This window comes from Sorghum bicolor, chromosome 2 (genome assembly GCF_000003195.3).
Source record: "Sorghum bicolor cultivar BTx623 chromosome 2, Sorghum_bicolor_NCBIv3, whole genome shotgun sequence".
NCBI classification, from domain to species: Eukaryota; Viridiplantae; Streptophyta; class Magnoliopsida; order Poales; family Poaceae; genus Sorghum; species Sorghum bicolor.
In genome coordinates this window covers 13,954,985-13,978,182 of record NC_012871.2, presented here as the reverse complement: position 1 = coordinate 13,978,182, position 23,198 = coordinate 13,954,985, and the positions used below count along the sequence as shown (strand labels likewise).

General features: G+C 47.1%; 2 pseudogenes; one reads left to right on the top strand and one right to left on the bottom strand.

Moving 5' to 3' along the window:
- LOC8057917 lies at positions 12,804–19,985 on the bottom strand (annotated as a pseudogene).
- Positions 20,959–22,232, top strand: LOC8057325 (annotated as a pseudogene).

Genomic DNA, 23,198 nt, shown 5'->3' with positions numbered 1-23,198 from the left:
TGGGCTAAGCATGACACAAACAAGTTTTTTAACGGTCAGGCTGCCTTAGGTTTCATGGTTGTAGCTTGCCCTGTGTTATTCTATATGTATATTATGCAGAAGTTTTTACAGTGTAGCCATTTTCAGTTTTGTGAAATTCAACTTGCATGCCTATATCACTTAGATATCAATCTCCTGGAGAGCTGTCTATTGTTCTGCTTAGAAGTTGAAGGGTAACAGAATCTCTAGCTTAGATGGCATGAAATTTAATGTGTCCAATGTTTGGTATTTCTGAATTTTAATTTGCTACATGTTACATCTTTCATTGATTTCTTTTGTTGAAATACTCTTTTTTGTGCAAGTAGTGTTTTTTATTCTTGATTGTTGAAGGAATCTTCAGGAGAACAGAACCAATATGGGATTTGTTGCTTTGTCTGAATGTTGTACCTTGAGCTCCTTTATCATTTTTTTAATCTTGATATCCAAGTGAGCATGTTATTATACCAATAACATAACATATGGTTTCTATTCTGAGGTACGGAAGCTCAAGTGCATTTTGATACGTGGGTATTGATTGATTTTGCACACTTTGCATCGTCTTTTTTAGTATTATATTCCACTGTTTCATTCTGTATTACGGACCTATGGAACAAAGGAATCAGGCCATTTTCACAGTAAAAACACAGGAGGGGGTGATACTGCATTCCAAAGACAACCTGTTTTACAATTTGCATATATTCCACCGTTGTTGTTTAGGTTATATTTTTATGGTCACCTATTTGTTTGCTGCATCTTGCATGTGTGGAGATAGATGGTGTCTTGATTTGCAGTTGATTGTGACTTCGCTAGCTTTCCTTGTTGGTCAATGCTAGTAACATCAGCCTTAGTGGTGACGGTTTTTTTTATCGATTTATATATTTCTACATGAAGTTCAAAGCACGAGAAATCCGAGTAGTACGGGTGCGTTCGGTTGCCTATATCCTAGCATTTGTAGTTCAATTTACCTGTGTTTGTTGCCTGCATAGGCTCTTGTATAGATTTATATGGTGCTCATAGCGCTTTTGAAGTGTTGTTTAGGCGTATTCGGTTGTCCGTAGAGCCCCTTATACAGATTTGTAGAGTGTTTAAAGCAAATCTAATGCTGCATTAGCTAGTAAACTAGATTTGATTGTATTAGGTAATGTAGATGAACAAAAACATGTAGACTTGCACAAATTGATGGGGTTCATAAAAAAAAAATTTCGCCTCTATAGTTTAACCGAACAGTAGATGAACAAAAACAAATCTTACTTTATTTGGGAATGCTTCTTTCTGAGCGTGCAGGATTTCATTCAACATCCTGCACATGCTGATCCATCGTCCATTCACAATCGGACCGCTCCCACTTATCCACATCTGACCATGCTTGCGATGACAAAGAAGAAGACGACAACAACTAGGGTTTGGGCAGTGGTGGGTTCAGTGCTCTCTCTCTTCGACTCTCCCTCTCTTCTTCCTCAACTCCGACAGGTTTAGAAGGGGCTCGGGAAGGCAGGTCAGCTAGACGGTAGGGATGACAGGAGGAGGGGGTAATTAGGGTTTCGGCGGCATAGGAGGCAGCCGGGAAAAGTCGGGACGGAGGCGCCCATGGCCATGGTAGCAGCTGGAGGGTGGGGGAGAAGGAGTCTGCCCCAAAGCTCCAACAAGACCCTACCGCGCCACGGCGAGGCGGCGGGGCAGTGGGCACCCACTAAAGAATAAGGGGAAAATGTCAGATCTAGAGGGGGTCGAGGGCAGCAGCGGATGTGACATAGACGTCATCAGAGCCAGTAGAATGATAAGGCTGCAAGGGAGCACACGAGGAAAAAGGGAATGCACGCGGGAAAGAGAAGGTGTGCGGGTGGAGTTGTGTGCCTGCACGCAGGCCGTAGCAGTTTTCTACTTTATTTTTGCATGTACAAGATAATCAAACACAACATATTGTGCATATTTATGTTGGTTTGGATTGTGATGCGTAAGATCTAATATAGGCTAAATTAATGGCATTGTATATATATAAGAATTACTACTTTAGTTACTCGCTTGCAACTGTAACTCTCGCCAACTCTTTTTATCCAATCTATCCTAGTCTCAATACCCGTCTACTGTATGTCCACCGTTCTTTTCTTTAAATCCTCTGTCGAGAAAATCAACTTTAGCATCGGACATTTCTCATCGGCAGGTATCCAAGATCACTATCCTAGCTCCCCTAAAGCTTTCTGCTCTGGGGACGGCATCTGTGAGCCAAAAAAATAGTGATCTGGGTATCAGAGACCTGCACGGCATAAACAAAAGCCTCATCCTACATGCTTCTTGGAATATTGCCACACACACAAAAAAAAAATCCAAGTTTCTTAATGATATCCTTAAAACCAAATATTATGCGAACAAATCTTCTAGAAGGCAAAGCATCAGGAACCAAAATCGATATTCTGGTCACCCACGCAAAGACATCCTCAGTGGCAATTGCATAACCAAATCCACAAAGGAAACACTTGCATCTGGTCCCAACCATGGTGTCATTTTTGGTCAAATATACATGACCATCTCAACCTTCCAATCCTAATCCTACAAAACCCATTGCCCAAATTGGTTGCTGACCTTTGGCACAGCAACACTCAAAACCGGAATATAGAGATCTTCTCGCAAACACTTTCAGCCACGACGCGACAAATGCTATTTTGGAGGTTCCCACTATTTGCAGCCAGGAAAATAACATTCTCAGGTGGAAACCGGCCACCAAAGGAACTTTACAACAAGAGTACTGACATATTATTTCCTAGTTCGCAACTGCAGGGACAGCCACCAATAACGGTCAACATAAAGTTCCGCCACGCCATGCATCAAAACATTCACATCAATGTGGCAGTGTCCATTGGAGATCGAGCTAGATGGTACTCAATGCATATGGTAAGCAACGCTATTTTCCTATCTCCAACGGAGCCCACTCAAACCGAGACCCATTTCTGCCTTTTGGGTCATGAACAGTGAACAAGCAAAGCACTCAAAATGACCCTCCTCCAACAGGGAACCCAAATTCCTGCTGAGCACCGCCCCTCCTTCTCTCTCTCCCCGCACGAGCGTTGCCCCTCCTCTCTCCCTACCCGGCGCCGCCCCTCCTCTGCCTCCCTACCCTGGCGCTGCTCCTCCCCGCCGAGCATGGCGCCTCTCCCTCCTGGATCCAGCGGTCGCAGGCGAGGAGCATACTGGATTCGGCGGCCACAGGCGAGGAGGAACTCACATCCGCCTGCATCCATCCCCGTCGAGCGTCGCCCGCCTACGTCCCCATCAAGCACTGCTGCTCGCCTCCCACCCCGCCTTGTGGTCATTCGGAACGCAAAATAGGTCATTTGTTGGGAGGCGTTTCTGAGTAGGTAAAGCATTGTTGAGGGCCTATTTTGGGTATAGGTTGCATTGTTGGGGACAGTCAGCGGTCAGATTGAAAATGATGCCTATATTTTGGTCTTGTTTATACCCAGAGTGCAAAGTTTTAGGTGTCACATCGACTGTCACATAGAGTGTCACATTGAGTATTTGGATAGTAATAATAAAATAAATTACAGAAGACCACAATACTCCACAAAACAAATTTATGAAGCCTAATTAATCTGTCGTTAGCACATGATTAGCATCACATTATCAAATTATGAATTAATTAGGCTTAAAAGATTTTTCTTATAAAATAGTCACAATCTATGTAATTAGTTACTCCCTCCATCCCAAATTGTAAGTCGTTCCAAAAATCTTGAAGAATCAAAGTATTTTCACGTTTGACCAAAATTATAGAGAGAAATACAAAGATTTGTAACATAAAGTGAGTATACTATGAAAATATAATTAAGGAAGAATCTAATGATACTTAGTTTGTATCATAATAATTATTATTTTATCATATAAATTTGGTCAAACTTAGGAAAGTTTGACTCTCCAAGATTCTTGGAATGACTTACAATTTGAGATGGAGGGAGTATTTTTTAGTCTATATTTAATAGACCATGCAGGCTTTTCTTCTCTAGCAACTAGGCTTGGGTTTTCTGGTTTGCAGGCTACCAACCAGCCCCCACTTCGCACTTAACTTCAACCTAACTTATTTGATGATTTATTCCAAAAAAATTTAATAATTTTGTGGTATACCTAGAAGGCAAGAAATGATAAAAGACTCAGCAACAAATCCTGGTTTCGGTTAATATGGTAAATACACAAAGCAGTGACAGCAGATATGCACAAACTGCCAATTTAATCGAAAATACAAATGACGAACAGATCGCAAGGACGATCACACTGCCACAAAGACTGGAACGCTCTAGGGATCAGTCTCCACCAAGCCCTAACGTGCACATCAGTTTAATTAAATTGGTGTGCAAGTGATAAACAGGTTACACCCAAGAGCTCACAAACACAACACACAATAAGACCCCAGCTCCAACCTAATGCTAGGATCGATGTGCCACCAGCAGGAACTCAACAGCTACCACGCCAACACATATTGCAAGGTACTGATGTTTCAAATGCAGGAACAAGGACACAAAACTAAACACAACAGTACCAACACCTCACGTAGCAGGATAGGGCTCCAGGGTCACAATCACAATACCAGCCATACTACGTGGACCAAGATGCTTCACAGATCACTGATGCATCTACACTACCATATCGATCACCATGCATGCATCTACATGCAGACCAGCAGAACTAGGAGTGCTCATCGTCAACACTCGGGTGCAGCCAAACACAATCAGTATACATACAAGGACGCATCGAAAATACAATCAGTTGTTATGGCAGAGGCAGTGTTGCCTGCCTAGCTGTGGTATCAGCAGTTGCTTCTTTGCTCAACCTACAGAACACAAATTATCTAACTGACTGACTATTCGCATAGCAATTCATCCAGCAATGACTTATCCTCACCACCAGATCGTTGGATAAAAGCATGCACATAGCAATTCATCCACACAAACAGAGGCAATTGCTATATGCTCTGTGGTATTAAAATTCACACATATTAGCTTCACAAAGAAGCTTAAATACAAGGATGACCTTCAAATATCATAGATTCTTAGGCAATGTTCTGGGGTCTGTAGGTCGTAACGACTAGTTTTGACCTCCAATGGCTAGTTTTTGTCAGGTGAGTATTTATACTCATCCCACGTCTTCTGCCCGAGCTGTTGGCTCCCATTTCACTCCCAACCTATTCCAAGCCTTGTGAGAGCTCTCTCTCTCTCTAACCCCTCTCTTTGTGAGAGTGAGTGATTAGTAGTTAATCAAGTGTTAGAGAGCTATTAAGAGCAAATCAACCCTTGAGCACTTGTCAGCTGCGTCAAGCATTCGTTGCACATTTGTTACTCTTGGAGGTGAAGCTTCCTAGACGGCTAGGCGTTGCTTGGCGAGCTCCCATGCTTGTGGTGAGCCGCGAGAAGTTTGTATTACTTGGAGATCATAGTGGAAACCTCAAGCTCAACCTCGGTGTTGAACTTGAGAAGAGGATAGGGTTGGAAGAGACCCAAAGCCTTTGTGGCTTCCTCAACAACGTGGACTAAGCCAGCCTTGGTGGCGAGCTAAACCACGAGATAAATTGTGTGTCTTGCCCTCTATGTTTTGAATTGCATTATTTGTGTTCCACTCGATCTACTTGGTTGTGTGTGTTTGTGAGTGTAGGTACTTCGTGGACTTGCCACTGGGCATCACCACCAAACACACCTTCAAGTTTGGCTTGAGTTCTTGATCTCTTGGTGTAGCAGCTGCTGACTACTCTGTGATGCCAGGAGGCTCTGCGACTTAGCCAGGAGGTTTCATGTCCTGGAGGTTCCGCTTTTCAACCCAGAGGTTCCGCGGTCTGCTAGTCCGCTGCATGTTTTTAATTGCTGATTAGAAACGCCTATTCACCCCCCTCTAGACGACATCAAGGTCCTTTCAATCTTGCCGAAGATTCTCTCTTGTGATTGTGATTGTAAGTGATTGATTGGTCATATTTCTACTCTACAATATTGGTATAACAATCACTTTTCACTCCTTTACTTACTTACATACCTGAAAGGTCCAAATGGCTAGAGGGGGGGTGAATAGCCTATTTAAAAATCTACAAACTTTACTAAACAAGTGAGTTAGTAAAATAAGTGGCGAAGCTATTCTAGCACTAGCACAACTAAGCTATGCAAGCCACCTATACAAGTCTAGCAAGAAGGCTAAACACTAAAACACAACAACTCTAAACTAACAAGAACTAGGCTACACAAGCTAAACTAACAAGGTAGGCAAGTAGGTAAAGAGAGGAGAGTGATTGTTATACCGACGTTGTAGAGAAGAGATATATCCAATCAATCACGTACACAATCACAAGAGATACCTCGGCAAGAGATGACACAAGATTTTTACCGAGGTTCACTTGCTTCCCGGCAAGCTACTCCTCGTTGTGGCGATACACCCACTTGATGGATCACGAGCTAATTGGCAATTCAAAGCCAAACCCTCAGCGGGTGCCGCACATCCACTCACAAGATGGGGATCCTCCAAGCCACAAGCACTCCACTAGAGTAGCCAATTGCGATCTCCCACGGGGAAGGCTCAAGAACCCCTCAGAAATCACTTGGTGAGGCTCGAAACAATCTCCAATCACGAGCTCAACACCACCGCTGCTCCAAGCCATCTAGGGCATCGGGAAACACCCAAGAGTAACAAGAAATCCGCAGCAAACTCAAGAAACAAGTGCCACTAAATGCAACTCTCAAAGCAATGCACTTGAATCTCACTCAATCTCACTAGGATTAGCAATCAAGCAAGGAGATGAGTGGAGGGAGTGTTCTCTAGCTCAATGTATGTCTCAAGTAATCAAATGTGCAAGAGAGAGCCTCCCAAAGCCGGCCACCTTCTATTTATAGGCCCCTCAAAGAAACTAAACGTTGGCTGTTTTCACAGGGCTGAAAACGGGGGCACCGGACGCTACTAAGTGAGCACCGGACGCTCGACTCCCTGCGTCCGGTGCACTGGAGTTGGCCACGTGTCCGTCCTGAATCTCGCGTGTCAGATCCTAACGGTCACCTGCGGATCACCGAACGCTTTGCAGGTCCACACCGGACGCGTCCGGTGCACACAAGACTCATGCGCAGAGAGTTCTGCAAACCGCAGGGTCACCGAACGCTAAGCACCGGTAGCGTCCGGTGCTCACACGGACCCACGCGCAGAGAGGGTTGCAAAGACCCCTCACACCAGACGCTAACCACCGGACGCTACCAGAGTGCGTCCAGTGCTCAACCCTAGCAGGGTTAAACACTGACAGCACACCGGACTCTGAGGCCAGCGTTTGGTGCCTCCGCACTCAGCGTCCGGTGAGTGTTTCTCAGTGAGAAAACACTCTCGCGACTTCTCCAAATTTCCCACCGGCGCAATAGAAAATATGCACTTCATTTTCTCGAAAAGCGCAATAGGAACCCTCACCCTTCTCATCCCTAGGAACTCCACCTCCTTTGCAAATGTGCTAACACCACAAAGTGTCCACCACCAAAGTGCATGTGTGTTAGCATTTCACAAACATTTTCACCAAAGGAGTTAAGTTAGCACTTTACTAGATCCTAATGCATATGCTCAAGATATAGACCTAGTAGCACTTGATTTAAGAGATGACCGTGATTTCCCCTCTTGATAGTTGGCTATCTATCCTAAATCCGGTCGATCATTTCTCTACTCATCTTAGACCGGCAAAAGTAAAACCCTATGTTTATACCTTTGCCTTGATAACTTTACTCCTCGTCTATCACCATGATCTCCACATCATGCTTCATCTCTTTGTAATCATGTGGCCACCTTTCCATGCCACCATGCACCTTCATCACATGTGTTGCTATGCCTAACTCAAATCACTTAAACACAAGGCATTAGCAACTTGGTGTCATTAATTACTAAAACCAAACTTGGGCTTTCAATACCTTGCTAGTTGTTTAGCTTAGCCTTCTTGTTTAGGAGTGTAGATAGCCTTTTGTTGTGCTTTCTTGTTGTGACTTAGTTTTTGGCTTTCTTGCTAGACTTGTGTAGGTGGCTTGCATAGCTTAGTTGTGCTAGTGCTAGAATAGCTTCACCATTTATTTTACTAACACACTTGCTTAGTGAAGTTTGTAGAATTTTTAAATAGGCTATTCACCCCCCTCCTCTAGCCATTTGGACCTTTCACACGCCCCACACCAGAGGTAGCCGATGGCCCTGCACCGAACAAGAGGTCAGCAACATCTGTCATGTCATCGTCTTCTCCGAGCAACCCGTAGTCCCTGAGCTCATCGGCCAAGGTTGGCAAGTACGAGTAGACGTCCTCACCATCGTTGTTCGCCATGGCCACCACAACATCTCCTTCTTCACCTCTCGAATTTTTCCTCAACGCCTCCGGCAGCACCAGCTTGATGTCGGTGACCTGCGAACAAAGAAGAAGGGGGTTAGATTGTAGGATCTGGATCTAGGGTTTAGATAGAGAAGGAGAAGAGGAAGATGAGCGGTGGAGAGCTAGAGACAAAGTCCAACAATGAAGAAATGGAGCAGACGAGTGGCGGAGACGGAGAAGAGTGGAAGACGAATGAGGATCTTGTAGATCCGGCGGTGGCGACCTCGCCGGAGTGCATGAAGACAGCTAGTGCTCGATGGGGGAGCGACGACGCAGGTGGGGATTAGGGTTTGGGGCAGGGTGGGGTGGGGTCGTGCCATCGTGGGGAGCAGTGGGCAGCAGCGGCGTGGGCGGGGAGTGGGAGTGGCGCCGAATGGGATTAGGGTTAGGGCGCCCTCTCTCCTCGTCTTATATACTTGCTTGAGCCGCTAACGGGCTGGTCGTTGTTAGCGGGCCAGGCCGTGCCGCCCGGCGTGCCAAGGCATCAGCCCAGGCACGGCCTACTACGTGTCATGGGCCGGCACACGCCCGTTTCCCACCGTGTTGGGCTGTGCTCGGACCGGGCCAAATTACCATGCCTCGGGCCCATGGGTTGCATGCACATCTTTAGTTCTCAACTTCTTAGGCCATGCTGAAAGGTCCTTATTTGGTTTTGGTAATTGAGCGACAACTTAGGTGAACTAATAGTGTTTATGTGAGATACACAGGAGATTAGTCCATAGGTGATAATATGATGATGGAGGAGCTCATTGCATATGAGACATGACATGGAGTCATGTGAAAGGTCCTTGTTTGGTTTTTGTAATTGAGTGACAACTTAGGTGGACTAATAGTGTTTATGTGAGATACACAGGAGATTAGTCCACAGGTGATGATTTGATGATGGAGGAGCTCATTGCACATGAGACATGACATGGAGTCATGTGACCAAGGTGGAGAAGATCAAGATGAGGCTTGGCTCGATGGACCGGTTGCAAGAGTGAAGGGTAAGTCGGAGGCTTTGAAGCGAGGGACCGCGTGTGACGGTGAAGCTTGAGCAAGACTTGGCGCCGATGGACCAAGGCAACGGTGAAGAGCAAGTGTGGTCAAGATCGATGAACCAATACGGTCACGTGATGATATGAAGTGGATCATATCATTTGGTGATTGGTTGGTGCATGTGTTGCATCAACATTATAGGAGATGGAATGGAATGCGCAAGGCAAAAGTATAACCTAGGGCATTTCCATTTCACCGGTCATAGGTGTGTAGAGAAGTTTATGACCAGATTTAGGATAGATGGTCGTACTATCAAGAGGGGCAAACTTGTTTTGCATATCGGTCATCTAGTGCCACTTGAGCAATCTAACTTTGCATATGTGTTAGGATCAAGTGGCGTGGCAAGTTTGAGAGGCTAACTCCTTTGGGAAAATGTTTGTGAAAAGCTAACACACTTGCACATTGTGGTGTACACTTGGTGGTGTTGGCACATTTACAAAGGAGGTGGAGTTCCTAGGGTTGAGAGGAGGTGGAGTTCCTCGGCGCTTTTGAGAAAATTAAGTGTATATTTTCTATTGCGCCGCTGGGAAATTTGGAGAAGTTGCAGGCTGAGAAACACTCACCGGACGCTGGTGTTGGCAGCACTGGACGCTGGTCTAGAGCGTCCGGTGTGGTGTCTGTGGCGCAGGTGTGCAGAGTGCACCGGACGCACCGGAGTTAGTCCGGTGCTCAGCGTCCGGTGTGCAGGCGGTTTGGCGACCCTCTCTGCGCATGAGTCCGGTGAGCACCGGATGCTCAGGGTGCGTCCGGTGGCTCGCGTCCGGTGACCCTGTGAGTTTGCGGAGCTCTCTGCGCATGGGTCTGGTGTGCACCGGACGCGTCCGGTGTGACGCAGTAGAGCGTCTGGTGATGCTGTGCAGGCGCGCGTGCGTAGTAGCCGTTGGCGGCAACGGTCGAGTTCAAATGGCTAGTGACACGTGGCTGACGCCTGAGCACAGGACGCTGGGGTGGAGCGTCCGGTGGCTCCCTACAGCGCTTCCGGTGCCCACGTGTTTTGCCCAGTAAAGGGGTAAGGGCTAGTTTAGCCCTTGGGGCTATAAATAGAAGTGGTGGCTGGCCTTGGCTAGTGCAGAGCACCCTTGGGACTTAGTGTCCATGCTTGGGGAGTGCTACGAAAGCCTCTAACTCACTTGTGCTTGCAAGAGTGCGAATCAATAGCGAGTGAGTGATTCTAGTGCGTTGCATTGAGAGATTGCATCGAGTGGCACTAGGTGTTCATGTTGCAAGCCGGTGGTGCTTGTTACTCTTGGAGGTTGCCACCTCCTTGATGGCTTGTGACTCCATCGAAGCACGCAAGGAGATTGTGCGGTGCTTCGGAGAAGAGATTGTGAGGGGTACGGTGCTCACCACGCGGTGATCGCGAAGAGCAACTCTAGTTGAGCGAGACGTGAAGAGCGGCAAGTGGTCCGGCCGGGTCAAGTGCTAGAGCTTGTGGTAAGCACTCCACGTGGGAGAGTGTGACTTGCGGGTCACCACTAGCAAGAGGACTAGCGGCAACCTTGGAGCTTGTCTCAACGGGGACATAGCTTGGTGGCAACCAAGTGAAGCTCGGGAGAAAATCTTCGTGTCAACATTGTTCTTCCCGTTGGTTTGCAAGTCCCTAACACAAGCTTGTGCTTATTTTCATATACTTGTGCTTGTGTAGTTTCTCTTGTAATTAGTTAGCTTGTGTAGCTTGCTAGTTACCTTCTTGCTTGTGTAGCTAGAAGTAGTTCCCTTGCGTGACTAATTTGGTTTGTGTAACTTTGTTAGTCACATTGCTTAGTTTGTGTAGCTAAGTATTTTGTGCTCTCTAATTTGGAATTGGTTGCCTTGTTATTGAGCATTGCTAGTGAGCTTAGGAGCTTTGAGCTTTTGCTTACTAGTTGTGTAGGAGCTCTCCGGTTAGTTGTGTAGGAGCTCTCCGGTTTGCAAAGTACTGGTGGCATCGGTTTGTGTGACCTTGCTCCTAGAATTGGTTAGGTGAGCTCTTGCTAAGGTAGCACCTTGTTTGCTTATTTAGGATCTTTTACAAGGTGCTAGAGAACTTAGATAGAGGGGTGTAGTCTCGGCTAGACCGATAGTTTTAATTCCGCACTTATTTCGGTTAGCCGACGCTTTAAGTTTTAGAAAGGACTATTCACCCCCCTAGTCTGCCATCTCGACCCTTCACATGCCCAACGCGCCACCGTGTCGTTAGCCCCATAGAGACAGCTAGGCTCGGATAACAGAGTGGAGGAGAGAGACAGTCTGAAGGTGGCTTTGCAGTGTGTCATATTGTCTTGCAGAAGAGAATGTTGCCTCGTCAAAAAAGCATCGGCTTGAGCTAAAAAGGAAGCAAAACAGGCATAGAACACTCTGGGGCCTTGCTCAGTTCACCTCAAAAACCAAAAACTTTTCAAGATTTCCTATCACATCGAATCTTGCGATACATGTATGAAGCATTAAATATAGATGAAAACAAAAACTAATTGCACAGTTTGCGTGTAAATCGCGAGACGAATCTTTTAAGCCTAGTTACTCCATGATTGGACAATGTTTGTCAAATAAAAACAAAAGTGCTACAGTACCAAAATCTAAAAACTTTGTAGATATAAACAAGGCCTAAGATTGGTTGATAGATTCCAAAAAGCAATGGTTTGAGAGTGACGTTTGGAGAGAAAAAAGTAATGCTCGTGGTCCAATACATATGGCTTGCGCTGTGAGAATTGATGGCTCCATCCATCCCGAGCTACATGGATAACTGCTTTTTACTAAGGCTAATGTTTCTTGTAGCCTACGTTGGTGAAGGCCTTATGCAGCTGCCGACGAATATAAGCTTTTGCCATAGCATTCTGTGCCATGCCTTTGGCAAATGATTCATCCGCAGCCGCAAAGAGAAGATGTCATGAGATCACTATCCTTGACAAAATCAGCTTCATATTTTAGCACAAGAAACCAAACATCTCCCCCCTTTCCCCCTAGCTCATCCACAGAGCTTGTTTGCAGGATTATTAGATTGATTCGATTTGTTCATTATACATCTTTATATGCTTGGCTACACTCTGGACACAGGCACACGTGCATACTGATCTCACTCGATCACAGCGCAAACACTAGGAATGAAAATGTTATGGATATTTTTCGACCGTATTCGAGACCGAATTCGTTTAGAGGGGTTGACATCTGTCCGTATCCGAGTCCGAATGTTTAATATCCGATACCGTATCTGTATCCAAATATTTAAATCGTATATTTATGATGTCGACATCCAATCGTATCTTACCCGACATTGTTGACATTATCCGTATTCGAATCCGACCAAAAATATAAAAATAAATATGATATCAGTGATATCCGTTAGTATCCGATCTGTTTTCACCTCTAGCAAACACCGTCGTGTTACTCCTCCTAGACCAGGACCTGGGCCTGTTGCTGGGCCCGGCCAGCTCGAATCACCACCAACTCCTGAATCCTGACCAAGAAAGGTTCTGAAAACATCTGCCATCATTTTTTTCAAGAATAATAGACACACTAGCTAGCTTAAACTGCTGGCGCCCTTGAGTGCTAGCAATGTAGCTCCATAGGCTGCCTCAGTCTGGTGGGCTTTCCGGACCGGCACGCCGAGCACCCTCTCCCGAATGGCCGTCCACTTGTCGTTCTGCGCCCCTCCCCCTGCCGTGAACACTTCCTCCACCGCCGTCGCGCCGAGCTCCTTGAGCAGATTGTACCCCTTGGCCTGGTTCATCCATGCCCATAAAAAATCAGAAACACAAGTACACTTATAGTAGCTTAATAATTTCAAATCTAATGATGTGCCAAAATCAACAAAATTTGATTGGTTTAGTTAGTTTTATTTAGACCTCAATTCGCGCGATGGATTCCAGTATGCCGTGTAGGTACTCGGCGTCGCTCACAGGGCGGGGCTGCAACCTTGGCGTCATGTCGGGGTTAGAGACCGGGAACCTCTCGCCCTTGGCCGGCAGCGGTTAGTAGTCGAGCGTGGAAGGCATGGCCGGGTCGATGTGGTCGCTCAGCGCCATGAGCTGGTCGTCGGTGAAGAGCTGCCGGAGCACGGCTCCCCCGGTGTTGGACGCCCCACCGACGAGCCAGTACGTGTCATCCGGGCGGTGGCTGTACACGCCGAACCTCACGTCGTCCACGCGGACTTGGCTCACCAGCTTGATCGCCAGAGTTGAACCCAGCGACGTCACCTTCATTACATTTAACAGGTACTACAGATTAGTTCTTCGATTCAATCAAGAAAAAACCAAGAACACGACACTGTATTTGGTGCGTGTTCGTGACACTACATTACTGATTTACTGCTAGTACTCACAGCTCTTCCTAGTTCACTGTTGCGGGCTACAAGAAACGCTGCTATGCTGTCGGTGGTTCCAGTGCACACAACATAGTTCTTGGAGAGCCCTGCATGCGTGCCAAGGCCAAGATGAAACAATTAATTATTAATGCATAATTGGATTGCAAGAACAAGAAATTATGGTTAACACAAGTGTGTTTAATTACCATACTGTGAGCACACGTCATCTTTGAGTGTAGCAATGGGGTGCCAGGTGCTCTTGTTGGTGTTTAATCCAGTCACAACAATAAAGACATCAACTGCCACGGTTGGGATGACAAAGGATGGCGCAAAAGTTCAGTTTGAATGGGACAAGTTGAAGCTAGAGAAGTGGATCTACGGTGAGCGCGTCCACGGCGTCCTGTGTTTCTGAACCGTGTGTTTTTGGTCCATTTTGAGCGGGTCTTTAGGATCAGGTTTAGCCTATTTTGAGAAGTTAGTTGGTTCTCCATAAAACCCTGGTGTAAGGGAAGTTGTGGTGTGCGTTGTAATGCCGGTTAGGCATTTTGTAATCTCATTTCTCATAACCTGAAAAGGGGCAGTGTCACCCTGTCGCCTGGTGGTGTTCTGCCTGAAACCCTTGTCTGTTCTTCGTGTTCTTGCCATTCCAATCCACCATACAGCGTTTGATTGTCGATCCTTAACTTACATCTGGTATCAGAGTCGTCAATCAATCGCGGAGACACTCTAGATCGAATCCATGTCGATCGTTCCTAGCGGCGGAGGAAGCGGGAGCAGGGATGGGGCGCAAGGTGGCGGGGAAGCGCGCCAGGTCTACCCAACCCTGACGAACTTGAACTACACCAGTTGGTGTATTCGTGTTCAGGCGATTATGGAGGATCGGGATGAGTGGATGGTGGTGGAGCCGGAGGAGGATGCGTCGGCGATGGCGTTAACCCCGGAGGAGAAGGCGAAGATCACGGCGAAGAACAAGAAGGTGAAGGCGCATCTCTTTCAGTGTATCCCCGATGATATCTTGATGCAGGTGGCTAACAAGAAGATGGGGAAGGAGGCGTGGGACTCTTTGAAGGCTCGGTTCATTGGGGCAGATCGTGTGAGGGATGCGCGGCTGCAGACGTTGAAGAGTGAGTTCGACGCTATGAACATGAAGGAGGACGACCCACTCGATCAAGTTGTGGGGAAACTGACCTCGCTGTCGGTCAGGAGCAGCAGCTTGGGGGGGAGCATCGGAGACGCAGATCTGATCAAGAAGCTGTTCGACATCATGCCCGACCGTTACCTCAACGTCGTGGCCGGGATCGAAATGTTCTACGATCTGAAGACCATGGCGTTCGACGAGGTGGTGGGGCGTCTGAAGGCTTTCGAGGAGCGCACACGTCGTGGAAAGGGCGCAGCGCGTACTAAGGGGCAGTACTGCTCACTCAGGCGGAGTGGGAGGCACGACAGAAGACTGTGGGAGGCGAGTCTTCTGGCAGGTGGAAGAAACCTGACGGAGGCAGCCAAGGATGTGGTCGTGGTCGCAGAAACGACGGTGGCCGCGGCAACGGTGGTGACACCGGCAAGGAACACACCGAGAAGCGTGACAAAAGTCATGTCAAGTGTTTCAAGTGCCATGGGTTCGGGCACTATGCCAATAGATGTCCAGGGGAGAAGAAGAAAGAAGGGGCAACCAAGGAGGGGACAGTTCTGCTAGCTGAAATGGCTTTGCCGGACGAGCTACAGTGCCTGCCTGGAAACAGACAACTGTTTCTGAATGAAAGAAGGATCATGCCTAAACTTCTTCCGTCTGAAGGAGGTAATCTGATAGGAAATTTGTGGTACCTGGACAATGGTGCAAGCAATCACATAACTGGTGATCTACACAAGTTCAGAGATCTGAATCACAGCGTAACTGGCAAGGTGAGATTTGGTGATGACTCTACTGTTTGAATTCAGGGTAAAGGTACAATTGTTTTTCAAGGGAACTAGGGTGACCAATGGGTATTATCACATGTTTACTACATACCTAGACTAAGAAGTAATCTTATCAGTCTTGGTCAGTTAACAGAGTTAGGACACAAGATCTTACTTGATGATGATGATGATCTGGAGGTGGTAGAGAAGTACTCTGATAGAGTCATCATGAGAGTCCCTAGAGCTGTTAACAGGGTGTACAAAACTGAATTGAAAGTAGTTGAACCTATCTGCTTATTTGCTAGTGTGCAAGATCAAGCCTGGTTATGGCATGGGAGATTAGGAGATGTGAATTTTAGATCTCTAAAACAACTAGTTGGGAAAGGTATGGCAACTGGTGTACCTGCAATTGATCATCCTGATCAAGTCTGCAGGGACTGCTTGGCAGCAAAGCAAACCAGGATTCCTTTTCCTAGAGCAACTCAGTAGCAAGTTATGAGAAGCTCAAGTTGGTCCATGTTGATTTATGTGGACCAATCACACCAGTAACAGTAGGTGGAAACAAATACTTCATGCTACTGGTGGACGATTGCTCAAGGTGGATGGAAGTGCATATTGTGAAAAGCAAGGATCAAGCACGGACTACCTTTGAAAAGTTCAAAGCTGAAGTGGAGAATCAGACAGGGTGCAGGATCAAGGCACTCAGGTCTGATAGAGGTGGAGAGTTCCTATCTAACATGTTTGCAGGTGTATGTGAACAGGCAGGGATCAAGAGGCATTTCACTGCTCCATTCACCTCCCAACAGAATGGAGTTGTTGAGAGGAGAAATAGGTCAGTCATGGACATGGCCAGAGCCCTGCTGAAAAGCATGAGGATACCAGGCAGGTATTGGGCTGAATGAGTGAGGCATGCTGTTTATCTCCTCAACAGGTTGCCAACTAAAATTTTGGGTGACAAAACACCACATGAAGCTTGGACTGGCAGGAAGCCAAGTTTGGGACATCTGAAAGTATTTGGGTGCATCGCTCATGCCAAGTTAGTGACACCTCACTTAAAAAAGCTTGATGATAGGAGCAAGAAGCTAATCTACTTTGGGGCAGAAGATGGCTCCAAGGCTTTCAGATTGTATGACCCAAACTCAAACAAAATCATTGTCAGCATAGATACAGTGTTTGAGGAACACATGTTGTGGGACTAGAGTGGAAGTTCAGCTGAGCGAAACTCAGTAGAATTTGTGGATGAAGGAGAACCTGTAGAGGCTTATACTGGTGGGGGTGAGGCTGCTTATCAACAATATTGGCAAGAAGCGTCAGCAGAGAATGAAGCAGTGGTGGCAACTGATGGCTCTAAAGCATTGTCAGATGGGCTACAGTGGTAGGGTGAAGAGGGAGTTGATGCTGACAGTCAGTCTGAACCAGTGAATGCAGGGTTTGAAACTCCACAGAATAGTCCATCTGCTGGAATTAGCTCAACACTAGATTGGAGCAGCAATTAGGTCCTAAGATTTAAGGATCTAAATGATATATACAATGAGACAGAAGAGGTACAGTTGGGAGATTCAGAAGAGGAACTAGTAGACTCAGATGTGGAGGCACTCCTAGTTCAAGCTGATGAACCAACCAACTACACCGAAGCTGCTAGACATCAAGAGTGGGTTGAGGCTATGGACAAAGAGATTTAGTCCATAGAGAAGAATAAAACATGGAAACAGGTTGAGTTGCCTATTGGGAAGAGGCGCATTGGTTTAAAATGGGGTTTTAAGTTGAAAAGAAACTCTGAAGGGGAAATTGTGAAACACAAAGCTAGATTAGTTGCGAAGGGATATGTGCAAAAACATGGCATTGATTTTGAAGAAGTTTTTGCAACTGTTGCAAGACTTGACACAATAGGACTGCTGCTTGCATTTGCAGCTAACAATGGTTGGAAAGTCCACCATCTTGATGTGAAATCAGCATTTTTACATGGAGAGTTGGAGGAAGAGGTATATGTTTCACAACCTGAAGGGTACAAAGTGAAGGGTAGGGAGCAGGAAGTGTTCAGATTGAGCAAAGCCCTCTATGGCTTGAAGCAAGCTCCCAGAGCCTGGAACATCACACTCGACAAGAGTTTGAATATGCTTGGTTTTAGAAAATGCTTGAGTGAACAAGCTGACACCAGGGGTACTGGTGACAAGGCACTCATCTTGGGAGTTTATGTTGATGACCTAATTGTGACTGGAGGCAATCCAGAAGAAATCAAGTTGTTCAAGAGACAAATGATGTCAGAGTTTGAAATGACAGACTTAGGTCTGCTGAATTATTATCTTGGCATTGAGGTTGACCAAAGGGAAGACTACATAACAGTGAAGCACAGTGGATATGCTAGGAAGGTTTTGGAGCAGTTTGGGATGAGTGGGTGTAACTCTACCAAAGTTCTAATGGAGCCTGGTTGCAACTTGAATGCAGATAAGGGAGGACAACAGGTAGATGCAACTGAATACAGGAAAATTATTGGATGTCTGAGGTAGTTGTTGCATAGCAGGCCAGATCTCTCTTACTCTGTGGGAGTTGCTAGCAGATTCATGGAGAAGCCCACTGTGATGCATGCCAAGACAGTAAAGCAAATTTTGAGATACTTGAAGGGCACAGTTAATCTTGGACTGGTGTATGTTCAAGGTGGAAGTGCAGACAAGCTTGAAGGGTACACTGACAGTGATCAGGGTGGAGATGCAGTGGAGAGAAGGAGCACTGGAGGAATGGCATTCTATCTGAATGAGAACCTGATCACTTGGACTTCACAGAAACAGAAGATAGTCACACTGTATTCTTGTGAGGCAGAGTTTGTAGCTGCAACATCTGTAGCTAAACAGGCTTTATGGCTAAGGAACTTAGTCAGTGAGATCACTAAAGAAAAACCCAAGACAGTTACTCTCTACATTGACAGCAATTCTGCAATAGCTCTTATGAAAAAACCTATGTTTCATGGAAGGAGTAAACACATTGATCTGAAGTACCACTTCATCAGAGAGTGCATTGAGAGGGGGCAGATTGTGGCAAAGAGAGTGTGCACTGATGAACAGAGAGCTGATGTTCTGACAAAGTCGATGACAGCTATGAAGTTAGCAGTTATGAGTCATTTGATTGGAGTCTGGGATCTTAGTGTGTGCCTGTCTTAGGGGGGAGTGTGTTGGTGTTTAATCCAGTCACAACAATAAAGACATCAACTGCCACGGTTGGGATGACAAAGGATGGCGCAAAAGTTCAGTTTGAATGGGACAAGTTGAAGCTGGAGAAGTGGATCTGTGGTGAGCGCGTCCACGGCGTCCTATGTTTCTGAACCGTGTGTTTTTGGTCCATTTTGAGCAGGTCTTTAGGATCAGGTTTAGCCTATTTCGAGAAGTTAGTTGGTTCTCCATAAAACCCTGGTGTAAGGGAAGTTGTGGTGTGCGTTGTAATGCCGGTTAGGCATTTTGTAATCTCATTTCTCATAAGCTGAAAAGGGGCAGTGTCACCCTGTCGCCTGGTGGCGTTCTGCCTAAAACCCTTGTCTGTTCTTCGTGTTCTTGCCATTCCAATCCACCATACAACGTTTGATTGTCGATCCTTAACTTACAGCTCTGATGGAAGCAGGCAGCATGCGAGAATATGGCTGCGACGTTAGCCAGCTCGGGTAGGGGTGGAGCTCCGGATCATAGCCCACCTTGAGGGTGTTGTTGTAGTCGGAGACGCTAAACTGGCCATGCAAGAGCCAGAGGAGCCAGTCGGACTGGTGCATCAGCACCGCCGCCGGACGACTGCTGCCGGTCGTGGTCGAGGTCCACCACGACACGAGCTTGCAGAGCATGGAGGTGGAGCACACGGTGTGGTTCGCGGACGCGATCGACTCCACGGCGGGCAGCGGGTCCGAGAAGCTCTCGTTGTAGAGGAACGGGCCGGTGAGAAGCTCCCCAGTGTCGCTGCGGCGGCATCGCGAGCAGTTAAGTCATCAGACACACACAGATTTGCCGGTTTCAGCCGTGTCCGAGAAGTTGATACTCATTCACCTGTCGACGATGAGCGTGGTGGCCGAGGTGCCGTCTATGGAGATGGAGGAGATGGACGGGCGGGATGTCGGCGAGGAGCTAGAAGAGCGCCGCTCGCCAGGAGCTCGCCCAGTCCATGGTGGCAGCGTTGCCGACCTGTCTATATAGCAACTCCGATCAAAGCATGCGCTCGCTGGCTCGTCGTCAGGAATGGAAAGTGGACGCTCTTACAGGAACACTATAAGCTCGTTTCCCTTCTGAATGGATGGCTCCTTCCTTGTCGATGAGAGCATATCTTGCTCCAGAAGTTCCGAAGTCTATCCCAAGGTACAAAGGCGTGCCGTCGCCATTGCCGCCGGGATTCTCCTGGCTGAGCATGGTGATTCTCCCCCTTGATGTAACAGCACGGCTTCGATCCCTCCAGAACCCCAATAATCCTGAAAAACGTACAACATTACAAGCCTCCAACTCTGAGGGATTGGATCAGCAGCAGCAACACAGTGACATACAGAGCATGAGGAATACGGCCAGCTGTTACCTCATTTTGCAGGGTGGTGATGGTGAAGCAGCGGCAGCTTTGCTGAGGGAGTGAGAACTGACACCATGGGTGATCGATCGGAAACGGCAATGGACCTCGAGCCCTAGTAGTAGGCTGGAGGAGGCGAAGGCGATGCTGCTAGTGTTGGCCTGGAACTGGAAGGCGAAAAGGAGAAGCGCGTGGCTAGCAGCCAAGCAGTGCCAGCTGGCAGGGAAGAAGGATAAGGAATGATTTGGACGGACGGGATTGTTGGGCCCGAAAGCATATAGGGAAGGGTTCTAGTGGGCCGTGCTTGTGGGCACTTGCCTACAAGAGAGGGGTGTGGGCCCTAGGCCTAGCGGAGGGAACTAGCTGGAGGGGTTTTATTAGGCCATAGTTCTACCACCTACCTAGGTGGGCCATGGGATGCTGCGTGTGATGAGAACCTGAGCAGAGGTTCGGCGGTGCCCAGGCGGCGTAGCGGAGGATCCGATCCATTCGTATCTCGTGCCCTGAGTCTGACTCTGACCATGACCACCCCCAACCTCCATTCGCCGACGACTGGGCGAGCGGCGCCGACCTTGTTCGTCGAGCTCCTTCGTCGGCGGTGACGATCATCCAACAGGTGGGACCACCCCTTTGTTTGCCCATCCCTTCCTGCTCTGCTGAACCGAGCACCCACCCAAACCCTACCTGAAGCAATTTGTATCCGGATCTAACCTGAGCATTTTAGCAACTAGGCCTACTGGCTTCGATTTGGTATCTATAGTTCGATTACAATGTCTTCTGCAATTTTGTACTTCTAGACCTGGTCTGATTGCCAAAATGGGTGTGCAGGGATTACCGATTGGAGGGGATGAGATGGGCTAATCAGAACTGCGAGGAGGTTCGGTTTTCTTCTCCTCGTTGCGGTCTTCGGAGGTGGGATTTGAATCAGAGATGGACGACGACGACGGCAGCCTAGGCACTCGGAATTGGGGCTTCTACGACACTGTCAAAGGCAACCTCGGCCTGCAGGTCATGTCGTCCGTGCCACCTGACCGGGACACAAAGTCACTGCTCCCCAACGGTGCCTTCTTGCAGCACCACGGACACCACAATGCCCCGCACCAGCTCCACATGCAGCAGCACTCGCAACATTCCGTGGCCCCGTTGGTGGTCGGGCCTCTATTGGCATGCCTGCCAAGTCGCAACCTATTCACATGGACTTCTCACGCAATGAAGCTTGGCTGCACCAGTTGCACCACCAACGTCCTCCTGAGCAGAAGGTCCTTCATTCTCGCCCTATTGGACCAGCTGGGCATGTTGGGCATCCAGGCCATGGTGGACATATTGTGCATTACCATCCTACTAGCTATGGGATGATATCAGATGCACAGCATACTCTCCAGATGATGCAACCATCACTTGAGTCACAATAGCTTCAGGAGCCTCCTCCATGCAAGGAAGAGGAAGCGCCACCTCCACTAATTGAGGATCATCGTGCAGTTACTACCGAGCCACCTGTGAAAAAGAGGCAGTGGGTTCGACAGTAGAATCAACAGCCTAAGTCACCAAAGCCTAAGAAGCCTAAGAAGGCTGCTGTTCCACTGGAGGATGGAGCACCCTATGGGCATGCACTCTAAAGGAGGGGATCTAAGAAGACTGTGGGGATGGTGATTAATGGTATTGAGCTGGACCTTGCCAACATACCAACACTAGTTTGCTCTTGCACGGGAGCTCCCCAGCAATGCTACCGGTGGGGTGCAGGTGGCTGGCAGTCTGCATGTTGCACAACTTCTATATCAACGTATCCACTGCCAATGAACACAAAGCGTCGGGGCGCACGTATTTCTGGAAGGAAAATGAGCCAAGGTGCATTCAAAAAGGTGCTTGAGAAGCTGGCTGGTGAAGGGTACAACCTTGCTAATCCAATTGACTTGAAGACTTTTTGGGCTAAGCATCGCACAAATAAGTTTGTAACAATCAGGTAAAGAAAAAGGCATGCTATGTTTGTCACTTTGTAGGTTGTAGCAGGGGCGGATGCAGTGTGTATATTGGGGGAGCTTGAGCCCCCCTACCCCTGCTCGTAAAATGGAGCCCCCAACAATTTTATGCATGGATGAAGAAGAGAAAAAAATGGAGGAAGATGAGGAGAAAGAGAAGTCCCCCCCTCTTCTACCCTAAATTAGTGATACTAGATCCGCCACTAGTTGTAGAGCACTAGAGCTGAATCTGTTATAACACCCCAAAATTCTTATTTTGGGTTGTTATTTGAAAACACTAAATAAAATGAATGGTTTTAATATGTGGATAAAATTTGCCAACGATAGTTTAGATTTCCATATATTTTTATCGAAGAAAAATGGTGTTTTTCAAATGTTTTGGAATTAATTAGACAGACTTTTGTTGATGTGATGCTTGTCTATTGCTTGAGTTTTTTTTGTGTGCTAAGATTTTAAAAACACGTTTAGACGTCGTCCGATCCTTCCCGAGAATTTTTCGGACCTTTTCGAGACTTTTTTCCTTTTTCCTAAAGCAAAAATCTAATTTTTGGATGCTCTAAAATTCTTTTTCATAGACACCAAAAACTTTATTTGGATTGATCAACTCTCAAAATATCTCCAAAAGTTTTCTTTTCATTTTTAGAATTTTAAAAATATTTTTTAGGGATTTAAAATGATTTCAGCTTTTTCTGGAATTATTTTTAAACTGAAAATGATTTTTATAAAATCTCGAAATTAAGAAATTTCGAAAAGTCTCCAAACCCTAGACCTATATATATATGCCGGCGTAGCCCTCGACGCGCTGAGTTCAGAACTATGACTGCTTTTGCGAGCCGCCACTCGTAGCGCCGTAGATCGGTCGCCGAAGTTTTAGATCTCGTTTCCGGCGAACTTTTCCGGTGAAAGTTCGGCGAGCTTTTCCGGTCAACTCCGGCGACCTCTGCGAAAACTGTCACCGCTGCGAGGTTCGTCTCGTCATCCTCTACGCCGGCACGCCATTCGTTTTGTAAATTCATGTCGGTTTGGCTAGTTCCCTTCCCCTTCTCTCTTCTCCGACGAACTTTACTATGATTTTCTCTGTTCCAGGCTATCTCCGGCCATGGCCGCGGCCCTCCTCGCCTCGGGC